The following is a 12,574-nucleotide window of genomic DNA, read 5'->3' on the forward strand; positions in this document are numbered from 1 at the left end:
AAGCTAACATGGATTTTTAAGGAAGTTATACTACAGTGGATCAAGGCTAAACTCTTTTCTATCCTGAATAATCCAGCCTCCCATCAATGGTCCCTTACTTGTTTTGGGGGAAATAACAGATCAGTGGGTGTTTCCCATTTTTTCTCCTTAAGCGTATCTGAAGAACATTTTCCATTTAAACTAGGAATTAAAGTACTATTAATATTAAATATTTGGTATTTAAATATTTAAGAAATTCTTAGTAAGCTATTTTAAAATCTTTTAATTACTATTTTAAAATATTTTAAGACACTACTTTAAATGACACAATGATTTAATAGTCAAGACCATTTTTTTTTTTTTAAAAGATTTTATTTATTTATTCGACAGAGATAGAGACAGCCAGCGAGAGAGGGAACACAAGCAGGGGGAGTGGGAGAGGAAGAAGTAGGCTCATAGCAGAGGAGCCTGATGTGGGGCTCGATCCCAGAATGCCAGGATCACGCCCTGAGCTGAAGGCAGACGCTTAACCGCTGTGCCACCCAGGCGCCCCCAATAGTCAAGACCATTTTTACTCTTAGACTTTACTATTAAATTACCTTAATAGTATAATTTCAATTATTACAGTTTTAAGATAGAATACCCCTATATAAATTAATGCCTTATCACATAATATCTTTGAAAGAAACCCAGAGGGAAATATAAAGTAGAATAATAACCTAAGTGGATAAATACATTTTAATAACCGCATTGAATAGAACATTCTGGTCTGTCAGAGAGAGACTCATTAGGAGGTCAGGTTAATAGACACTGGGAAGAAATGCCTTTTCCTCTGTGGACCAGAAACTCCCTGACCTGGATACAATTTCCCAGAAAGCCTCATAAATTCAGGGACATCCGCTAAGGGAGCTGGGAAGCGCCTTGCTGAGGGACAGGGCGTGCATGCCCAGCATCCCCGGAGGAGAGGTGGTGTGCTCCATACACAGGAAAAGTTCAGTGGGACATTCAATTTCCGTTTCAGAAGGGACAGGAGAACCAGAGACCAGACACCAGGGTGGTGACGATGTGTATGATGGTGAGCTCTTTTGCGCCTTCCCCTTACTCCTCCTCTATTGTTTCTCCGTTGAGATTCGAAGTAAACAGTAAGACACAAAAGGTCTAGGTGCTTATACGAGGAATGATGGACAAGAAACCAGAAAGGCTAGAGAGACACTGTATCAATCTAAAGAAAACCTCAGAGGCAGAAAACCCAAAGAGAGTAGGTGGATGGATGAAAAGCAACCTGGGTCCCTGTGGACGGTGGAAGGGAGAGAGAAAAGCAAAAAAGCGAAACAGAAATGAAAACAGTTAAATCACAGGTTTTAAATACTTACAAGACAATGGAAAGAAAAATGCAACTTCTTTCCAAACACACCCTGTTTTTGACCACCCATAAGGCTAGGCTTCTCTGCTGTGACCCTCTCCTCATGAAGGTGAGTAGAAGAACTTCCTATCACAGAACCTTGAACTTGGAAGCTGGGATAGTGCCCAGAAGCTCCCTCCCTCCAAGGCAGTTCTTGACTTCTTTATAGATGCAAATGTCTGACCCCAGACCCAGAGACAGAATAAAAAACCTTGAAAAAGGAAAACCGCTGTCTTTTAATGAGTTTACCAAAAATGAGAATTAATAGAGGTCAAAGGCCTTTTTGCTGACAGCAGAGTCCTCGGTTGTGTCTACTTCTAAAAGCGAAGAGAGAAGAGGCAAAATTATATGAGCTTCTCCTTTCACCATAAAACCATTTTCAGACATTCCTCATTCGGAGAGCCCTGTAATCTTATCAATGGAGCTAATGTTCAGATACTCAGGTTTCCATCAACTACAGAAACTGGCAAAGTCGAAACGTGAACCAACAATTAACGTATAGCCATAATGTCTCTTGTTGAGGACAATGTCTCAACATCAGTTTTTTTTCATTACTCAGAAACTATCCAGAGAGAAGGGTTAGAGACGCCATTCTCAATGTCACCTGGACACTCGGTCCTTCCTTCTTCACCCTCCTGCTGAGAGACGGTTGCTTTCAGGGTGCTCATCTTGCCTCTTTAGGGTTTGCCTCAACAAGCGAAACTGGACTGAGCAACCTGAGCAACAAGGTCAAATTTCCAGCCGCCGGAAGGTCTGGCACAGAAATGAGGCAAGGAAGTTAGCAAGCACTGAATGAGGACTTCGTGGCAGACATTTTGCCTTTACTCTTCAACACAGGGTGGAAGTAGGATCGGTTTTCCTGTCTCCCACATGAGGAACCTAAAGTTGATGTCAATGGATTCGTCAAGCTACCACTCCAATTGAAGTCTGTGTTCAAATTCAGGCATACCATCGTATTCCCAGACCCAGAAACTTATCTAGCAGACAAGAGGTGCTATCTGTTTATCTATCCATATGGAAATAATGTGTTAAACTATCTGACTCAAGGGTATTCTCCGCCCCCCCCCACCATGTCACATGGCAAATACAGACAGAGCGGCCACCACATTAAGCATGGGTTGGTACAGGTAGCATTTACCACGATTCCAAGTCAGTCCTAGAGCCAAATCAGAAAGGTTCATCCTAAGAGAAGTGAAAATCAGCACCAACTTGTCACTACACACACACACACACACACACACACGATTCTCTAAGTGTGAGTCCACATTTTGCAAAAGTAGTGATGAAAGGTGTTTTTTCAATATATTTTAAGTAAGCATGCCCAGTTTTAGCTTTAGACATTACAAGCCCATAGCATAATCAGACTAGACCTGCAGATGACTGCATGATCTGCCCAAGGAACAATAGTCCATTTTGGATGGAACGCAGTAAGTGAAGGAGAATTATGGGACATAAGTCTCCAGAATAGGCTGCAATATCATTCTGGAAGGATGCAAACATTAGGGTAAGAGATTTCAGCTTTCCTTCTTAGGCAGTGGGGGACCCATCTGAATTATCGATTAGGAAGATCGCCATGACTACTTTGCAGGACGGACAGGAAAGGTAAGATGCCACAAGTGGAGGGAGGGGCTCTGAAGTTCAGCTGGGCCCCTGCGATACTCCTCCCCAGGAAGGCTGGCTGTTATTAGATTGTATTAATGAGACGTGTCCAAACTTGACAAGTATCAAGTCCTTTATCTTTGGCAGGAGATGAAGGACTACAAAAAGTTCCCCTAGTGCTTTTTCCCCTTGTTCCTGCCCACAGAGAATGCCATCATCTCAAAAATTGCCTCTTCCCAGGGGAAAGCAAGCTCCACACCCAAGAACTTACAAACCTCTCGCCCTTTCCATTCTATTCATGTTTCCCTTAAATTTCTTAGGCAGGTATCTCCCTGACTTTTTAACTGGTTTGTCATTATGTACACAATGTCTTTAACGCATGCGTTTCTACCAAGCTTCAAGAACAATCTTGTTTGTGAGAATAGCTCCTGGTCTCCTTCTTATGAGAAAACTGAGGTTCAGCGAGCCCAAGAAACCTTTCTGGGCACTTCGGCTAACAAATGGTAGGGCAGGATCTCAACGCCTCCAGAGGCCCTCGCTCTGAGCTACAAGGCTAACACTGCCATAGGAACAAACACACGACATAGAAATATGTCAAAAGTGCGGTGGTCAAATTCAGGACGAGTTTTGTATTCTTACTCAAATATTCCTGTATATTATAAAACATCAACACCAGATGGGTTTACTTTGATAACTGGGACTAAATCAGTGATTAGTAAATAAATTTCACATGCAGCCCTCGTGATTCAGTGCCAGGAGGTCCAGAGGGCCCATCCCTTGCTCTGCAAGACATCCTTCATTGTTATGCCAGATCCTTGACTTGGCCACGGGGTCTCCCTCTCCTTTCTTCACAACAGAGGTGGAACAGTCTCCAAATGAGGCAGGTGACTTTTGAAATTCCTCAGGTTTCTCTAGAGAATGTTAATCACCACCCCACCCCCCACACACAACTCACCAAAAAAAATAAACAGAAAATTCCACTGACTCCAATCCATCTATACTGAACTAGAAAAAGAAGTGTCCAGGTGTTATCAAGAAATATAATCGGAAGGGAAAAAAAACTTTAAAAAGGACTACAATACAATATGCATGGAGAACTGCATCCCTCAGTCTTCCACATGAGCTAAAATAAAGATTTTTAATGGCTGCTGGAAAAAGATATCGAATACCCTGGGCTGTGTTCATTCTCAATAACGTAATGATTTTACAGCTGGAAGATGAACCAAATTCACTTCAAAACCTAATCCAAGGGATAGAAAGTAAAATTTTAAAGTTCTTCAACTTTTGGGTGCAGGGCAGGAAGCGTTAAGGAGACTAAGAAGTCCTGAGCTACATTTCATTCCAAATTGAGTCAACCGATAGATGAGAAAGTCAAGCCCCACAGAAAGGCTTTCGCTGACCGTACCTTGGCAGCAGGCCACCAGCCTTCACAGAAGAATGTTCTAAGAAATGACCTATGGGACGCGGCACCGCACGTCAACACGTAAGTTGTCCAGCACACCCCGCCACGGCCGACGTGTTCATCACAGATGAAGACCCCCAGGAGAAAGGTCTCTTTGCGCTCAGTACTCAGGGCCGCTATTTCTCCCGATTTTACCTTTGGACATCACATCATGAACCTTTTGTGTTTGTCTGCATGAACTGCTAGAAAGTATGTCCTTCCCTGACTCCACGTCCCTTTCTGTCATTTATTCTTACCTCTTTTTCTTGCTTATTTTTAGTTCAACTTTGTCCTCTGAACTGTATGCATCTTTTTAAGCTGCCCTACATTCTTTTTCTTGTCCACAAAGCATAAACAAACACGGGCGCATACTCTGCACACGTCTGTAGGACTGTTTATATAATACTGCTATCAGAACATAAAAACCACCCAGCATGAATGAAACCAGCATGTCTCCTACAGACCAAGAAGAAGAAAATAAATTTTCATTTCTATTTTAACAGCGAGATCCAAACAAGCCTAAGGTCTGTCCCCCATAGGCCTTTCGGCAGACACTCAGATTACACCCTGACCCAACAGAGTTGCTGGCTTCTCGGCAGGGTCACAATTACGCTGTGATTACGTGTTTCTGTGCCACTGTGCTCAGGAAGTCAGCGGTCGGGGTGTAAAGCTTCCAGCTCTCCTTGAGGTGGGGGGACAAAGGCAACTGTCAGGTTGGAGGTGTGACATTTCAAAAACAAACAAACAGAGGGAAAGGAAGAAGGACAAGGGAAGGAATGCATCTGGAGGCAAGACAACCAGTTAGGAGTAATTTCCCAGCAGCCAAAGGGAAAGAAAAATTCCAGACGGAAGTGTTCACTGATACATTCTTTGAGGAGAGGTAGATAGCTCCGGTGCAAATACTTTTTAAAAAATATGGACTTAAACACATAGTAGTTTTTAGTCTTTCACTCAGTAACATGGATTCCTTTTAAAATGGTGCTTTTCAATAGTCAATTCTTCTTCCAACTATAATCCTATTAAAACACACGGCACATCTTTGGTCGATGCACTCCCCAAGGGGACCTCGATGGGTGGGTCATACCCTTGTACAGCGCCCTCCCCTTGTGTGTGGGAAGAGCCTGTAATGTGCTTCTAACAAACACAATACGGCAACGGTTCTCGGAGTCACGCTCTTGATTAGGCTGTCATAAGGCAAAGGTGAAGGGATTTTCCAGGTGTGATTAAACTGACTTTAAGTTGATCAAAAAGGAGATTATCCTGGGTCAGTTAGACCTGGTCAAGTAAACTCTTTAAAAAAAAAAAATCTAGAGGCCAGAGACTAGAATAGAAGCAGCAGAGACTCACTCTCTTTTCCTTGTTGACTTTGAAGAAGGAAGCTGCTGTGAATTCTACAGACAGCAAGAAATAACTCAGGCTGCACCTGAGGGCTCTCAGAAGCAGACCTTCCCCTAGTCCAGCCTCTCGAGGAGAACAGAGCCCAGCCTAACAGTTCATTTCAGCCTGCTGAGGCCCTGGGCAGAGAACCCTCGAAGGAGTGCCTGGAATTCTGACCTGCAGAAACTGAGGTAATAAATGGGTGTTTTACCACCGAGTTTGTGGCGATTGTTACGCGCATGGAGAATGAATCCAACATCTCAAGACAGTCAGTTTGCATGGGAATTGCTTCTAGGATCAGCCAAACAAAAAACAAGTGGAATGGAGACTCAGACTCTTTTTCCCTCGAGAGTTTCTAGGTATGTATCACTTAGATTTTTTTTTTTTTTTTTTAGCTTTAATGTTTTTTAAACCACTTTCTTGAGGCATGACTAACACCAGACTCTTAACTGTTCACATCATACTTGGTCGAGCTCTCTCACATTAAATGTTGCAGATACTTAAACTAAAGCTGCTTCTACCATGTCCATGATACTTGTCTGGAAAACCACCACAGGGTGTCCTCATGAGGACTCACTGCTTACTTGCCCCCAAGAAACCTGCCTCCAGTAGGCCAGGAAAGGCTTGTCTGGCCAACCTGCGACTTCCACAACTTCCTAGTCAGCCAAGCAGAGAATCAAACTCCATTTTTAGATTACTACCATGAGTCAGCACATTCAAGTCAATGCCTTCAAGCCTGAAGCTAGAAGACCATTTCTTCTCCCTCACCCGCCATTTGGACATGAAAACCACCAAACAAGCATGGAACCAGCAAGCTTCTTACAGAACTGAGAGGAGCAGCCTGGGTTTTACGTCCATTTTAACACTGAAATCAAAACACAGCCTACCACCAGGCTACCCAGCGGAGACTTGGTTCCATAATAGCATGTTCTCTCTGCTGTGTGCAAAATTATACCCTGATGATGTATTTCCATGCCACTGTGCCCAAAGAGCNNNGTTAGGCAGCAACGGCTCTAGCACGGGTGAATGGGTTAGGTATGTGAACATTTGCGGAAAAAAAGAAAGATAGGGAGAGGACAAAGTTTGTCTCTTTTTCTGAGGCATTTTTCTGTTCATCAGAAACTGAAATTAAAAAAAATTTTTTTAAGATTTTATTATTTCTCAGAGAGAGCGAGCACAAGCAGGGGGAGCAGCAGAGGGAGAGGGAGAAGCAGGCTCCCCGCTGAGCAGGGAGCCCGATACACGGGGCTGGATCCCAGGACCCCAAGATCATGACCTGAGCTGAAGGCGGCCACTTAATGGACTGAGCCACCCAGGTGCCCCCTTGTATTATATATATTTTTGTGTGGTGAATACAGGGTTTTTGGTATGCAGTAAAAGGCCAAGCATTTTCTCTTCTGAAATTATTTCTGGCAACAAGCATTGGCGATGTTCCTTCAAACTGTTGTGATTCCTAAACACTAATTAAAACCACTATCACACTGAGATGTACCGGACCCAGCAAAAATGGCAAATCTTCATTGCTTACAAAAATCACGAGTAACAGTCCCCTTTTCTTTTCCTTCCTTCCCTTCCCTCTTTTCTTCTCTCCTTCCTTTTTCACTTCTAACTTTTGAAATCTTAAAAGGAAGCAACATAGCAAATATCGAGGGCTAATTCTGACGTTACAAATCCTGAGTGAGGTGTGGACTCAGCAAACACTGAATAACCTTCAGCAATAATGAATGACCACTCTCTTGAGACTCAGTTTTATCACCTCTGCAATGGGAACAATTTTTGCACTGCCAAACCTACGAGGTGTGCATGTATAATGTCATGACAATTTTTTTTTAAGATTTATTTATTTTAGAGAGAGGAAGAGAGAGAGAAGCAGACTCCACGCTGAGTGGGGAGCGTGATATGGGGCTCGATCCCAGAGCCCTGAGATCATGACCTGAGCTGAAACCAAGAGTTTAACAGATACTTTAAGTTCATAGAAACCAAATGTTCCAAGAATGCAAAGTGCTTCTTCATGTTTAATAATTGATGCTTTCTCCCATAAACTGGCAAGGACAGTCACCAAATGTAAAAAACGAGTGGTTACCTTATTCCTAACAAAATTTAAAATATTTGGAAGTACATTTCATAGTTATTGTCAGAAAAAAATATCAGTACCAGTTAACATTTATTCAGTGCCTTAATAATTTACGAATGTCAGGCATGGCACTAAGAGCACCACACATTTTCTCCCTGGATTCGCACGTGAATTAAGGCCTATCATCATCATCTCCATTTTGTAGATGAGGAATACGGAGCTTCGGAAAATGGAGCAGTAAAGCGGTGAACCTAGGACACAAAAGAGCAAGCAGTCCAATCCAGAGCCCACGAGGTTTCAAATACGTTTTCTGGGTTGCCAGGCCAAGAACAGCAGCAGTGAGATGTGGTCTGGGTAGCTCTTTGTTGCTATAAAGCAAAGACTGCCCTTGAGGGGTTGGGAGGTCCGGTGTGGAGGGCATGTCCACCCACACCGCGGGAGAGTGCCACAGACGGACATTTAAAGAGAAGCCACATCACTGGCACACCATTTAGGCAGCCTACAGTGGAAAGGACACTCCTCAGAGTTGTGAACTGAAAAAGTCCTGTCGGATTTAGAGCCCCGTGACTGACCTCGGCCTGCTACCAAGCCGTATCAGGACCTCCAGGGCTGCATCTAGGGCTGTGAAGGTCCAGCAACCACCCCACAGACCAGTGCTGCTTGACAGGAGACTAGACAGAGAATGGCCCTATGCTAAGAGGAAGGAAATGAGGCAGCTAGAACCAAGAAATAAATAAAAACAGGAAGTAGAGAACCAGAGGAGGCAACTAGCCAGAAGAAAACAAAACGGCAGTAAAACCAGAAAACAGAAATACAGTAGGGCCCTGGTTCCCAAAGTGCACCTTAGGGTTCCACGGTTAATTTAAAAAAGGGCACTGCTGGATATTTTAAGTTGAGGGAATCAGTGACACTTGACATCTGTCAGAAACCATGTGAAAACTGCCAGCTTCAAGTAGTTCACAGTTTCAACATTAGATGGCATTAAATTACTTTCTGTGACATGTTTTTGCAATACTGTCTCCTAGAATAAAAATCAAAGATTGCCTAAAACTCACTGTGGAACAGGAAATGAGGATGGTGGTATTTGAGTTCAAGTTCCGAGAAGTTGCATGGTGCCCAAAAGGTGCACACAGCCCTCAGCTACTGCTAAGAATTAGATAAAAATGATCTTTCTTTCAATTTATTTTTGTTGTTGTTGCTGTTGTTCAAAATGGCTGCTAGTTAGTTTATTAGGAACCGTGTACTTAGTTGTTGTTGTTGTTTTTTTAAAGATTTATTTATTTGAGAGAGACGGGGGCTACGTAGGGGGTGGGCCGGAGGGAGGGAAAGAACGAACCTCAAGCAGACGCCCTGCTGAGCACAGAGCCTGACACAGGGCTCGATCCCACGACCCCAAGACCACAACCCAAGCTGAAACGTAACCCAGGAAATGTATATACTCATTAAGTTGACTTAACTGCTTAATAAATTAAACTCTTACATATTTATTCAGCACTGTGAAGAAATGGATATAAGGACACTGAGAAATTATGGGAACCTCTGCATTCGGGGCAAAGTCATCTAGGGAAGACAGAAAATTGGGGGAATCTCAGAACTGAGCTGTTTCCAGAGACTTTCAGGGTCCCTGAGATGAAAGCCCCACCCAGTCCAAGGAAAACCTGTCCCACTGAGTCCCAAAAACATAATGGGTCCCGATCCTTCTGCTCTGCCTCTTCTTCTAACAATAAAATGAATAAAGATCCACCACAATGAGGACTAATCCAAGCACTTTAGGTGTCAACACAGCAGTATCATCGTTCTATACAAACAGCAAGCTGTGTATTTTGTCGTAGTCTCGACCAAGTACTTGCATTCCTGGCATCTTATATAATCATCTGACTTAAGCTTTTGAGGCTTTTCTGTTCTGCCCTACAAAGAGATGAAAGCAAGGGGCGACTGAATCCGCGGCCCGAGATGAAGCTGCTATGCAGTGGGGTCAGGACTGAACCCAGCTCGCTGCTTCTTCAGAGGGGACACTTATCCCTGCGCTGTCCTGCTCACTTGTTGGGCCTGTAGGTTTCTAGAGAAGTGAATATACATCAGACTTTTACATGGAACAACATACTTCAGAGTAGTACAGATATGTAAATGGGACTAAATACATTCCCATTTTTGTTTATTCTCAGTTTCTCAATCCTGGAAAAGTTTCCGTTTCTTTTCCAGGCCTGCTACTGTCTGTGCTCATGAATAAAAGTAATGTAAATGGTTACGACATGGCACCATTGAGAAAAAAAAAAAAAAAGTCCACCCAAATACCGGCATGTATGTAACAAAATATTCTCATTCCTTTGTGTTAAGAGTGTAAATTGGTACACACTTTATGGAGAACACTAGCAATCAAGATTCATAAAATCTCAGAGAGGAGAGTAAAGACTCGCATTAGAAAATATTTATCTCAGGTGTGCCTGGGTGGCTCACGTCATGATCCCAAGGTCCTGGGATCGAGTCCCACATCCAGCTCCCTGCTCAACTCCCATAGGATCCAGTAATTCCACTACTGGGTATTTACCCAGAGAAAATGAAAACACGAATTTGAAAAAATACATACATCCCTATGTTTACTGCAGCATTATTTACAAGAGCCAAATTATGGAAGCAACTCAAGTGTCCATCAATGGATGACAAATGGATAAAGAAGATGTGGTGTGTTCTCTCTCTCTCTCTCTCTCTCTCACACACACACACAGGAATATTAGTCAGTCATTAAAAAGAACGCACCTTGCCATGTGCAACATGGGTGGAACTAGAGGGTGTGATGCTAAGTGAGAGAAGTCAGAAAGACAAATACTGTATGACTTTACTCATACATGGAATTTAAGAAACAAAACAATGAAGAAAAAAAGAGATAAAAAAACAGACTCTTAAAATACACAGAACTGGTAGCTGCCAGAGAGGAGGTGGGTGTGGGCGTGGGTGAAATAGGTGGCGGGGATGAAGACTACACTTGTCTTGATGGATGCTGAGTAATGAAGAGCTGAATCACTATATAGTATACCTAAAAATAACAGAACACTGTGTGCCGATTATACTGAATAAGAAAAAGAAAACTCATGTTTTCAAAGATGACTCAATGGCATTAATAAGCACAGGATTTTTTTTTTAATTGAGCAACAATACTGTATAATCTCAACTGTAAAGTATTCATTAAAATAAAGGACTGGAAAGAAACAGTATATTCCTTTTAGTATCTTGGTTTTTCTCTAAGTGGTTTGGAATTCTAAATGTTCTTAATTTTAATTGTTTAATTTTCTTAATCTTCCCTCCTTTCCCTCCTGATGAGTATGTGTTACCTTGGTAACCAAGAAAAAAAGTCATAAATATTAAAAAGGAATGCAGTATCTAAAAAGGTAAGTGCAGCCCAACAGTACCTCATTCCTCCGTCATCACCTACACTGTAACTCAAGCTCACTTGCAGAAAGCTGGATAGTACTGATAGGATTCTCTCCCTTCTCTCCACTTTCAGATAGCTTTAACTGTACTTCTTTTTTGGCATTTTTGTCACTGCCTGCCTTTTTTTTTTTTTTAAGATTTTATTTATTTATTTGACAGAGATAGAGACAGCCAGCAAGAGAGGGAACACAAGCAGGGGGAGTGGGAGAGGAAGAAGCAGGCTCATAGCAGAGGAGCCTGATGTGGGGCTCGATCCCATAACGCTGGGATCACGCCTGAGCTGAAGGCAGACGCTTAACGAATGAGCCACCCAGGCGCCCCGCCACCTGCCTTTTCTAATAATCATCTATGTACACATGGAACCTTTCCTACCAGACTGGGCTTTAGGATGCCTCATAATTGCATGTGTCATCAACCTTACTCCCATCCTGTCTTGTAGTTGGGTCATACTGGTAAATGAGTAGGGATTACACATTTTGGTAGTTGTTATTCCAACACACAAAAGGCAATACAGGTCACGTGAACTGAATTGGTTTGTAACACTTGCAGTGTTCTTTATGGTACTAAGGGGCAATAACTAGATCCAGTGAGTGGTACCCCAGGAAACAGTGCCATCCCAGACTGTGGCTAAATTTCTGTAATAGTTCATCCATATCTGCTATATCTGAGGACAGTCTGGTCTCTAGAGAGACATGAGTGCTCCGTACACCCAAGGTGTTTGAGCAGAGGCTGAAAGACCATGTGTTCTTCTGGCTTTGTAAGAGGGTATAAATACCATGATCCTTGTTAAGTCTCACTCCACACCAAGTTTCGGATTCTACATGGATAGATGAATGGACAAACTAATGGGCTGAATCCCCATACAGGGCTCTCAGCTCCATTTCTAAGGGCAGACAGGGTAAAAAATGCCACCAGTGATAATACAGGCCCATAAAAGCAGCTAAATGGCTCCAAGAAATCATTGTCCTGGGAAAACAGTTCAAAAGATTAATTGCAGGCAGTCGCAGGTGGCACTTTCATGAATGCAGAACAACAGGGAAAGCATGTTCGCTCAAACAGGTGCCAGACAACATTCTAAGCACTTAACATACCTCATTTAATTCTCAAAATAACCTCCCCATTTGAGGAGAGAGTGATGAGTAATGCTCTCCCCCCAACAGGGAAAAGAAGCTCTGAAAGGTCAAAAATATTGCTCAGGGTCAAAGTTGGTATGTCAGCGGAACTGGGATTTTTAACCCACGGACACATCCATCCTATGCTCTTTAAAGCCACA

The 12,574-nt window shown here is 42.8% G+C and overlaps 1 protein-coding gene across 1 annotated transcript in view; it reads right to left on the bottom strand.

Moving 5' to 3' along the window:
* LPAR1 (lysophosphatidic acid receptor 1) overlaps positions 1–12,574 on the bottom strand; it is a 340,256-nt gene that overhangs the window by 26,302 nt on the left and 301,380 nt on the right.

Source organism: Ursus maritimus, unplaced genomic scaffold, assembly GCF_017311325.1.
Source record: "Ursus maritimus isolate PB19 unplaced genomic scaffold, ASM1731132v1 scaffold_17, whole genome shotgun sequence".
NCBI classification, from domain to species: Eukaryota; Metazoa; Chordata; class Mammalia; order Carnivora; family Ursidae; genus Ursus; species Ursus maritimus.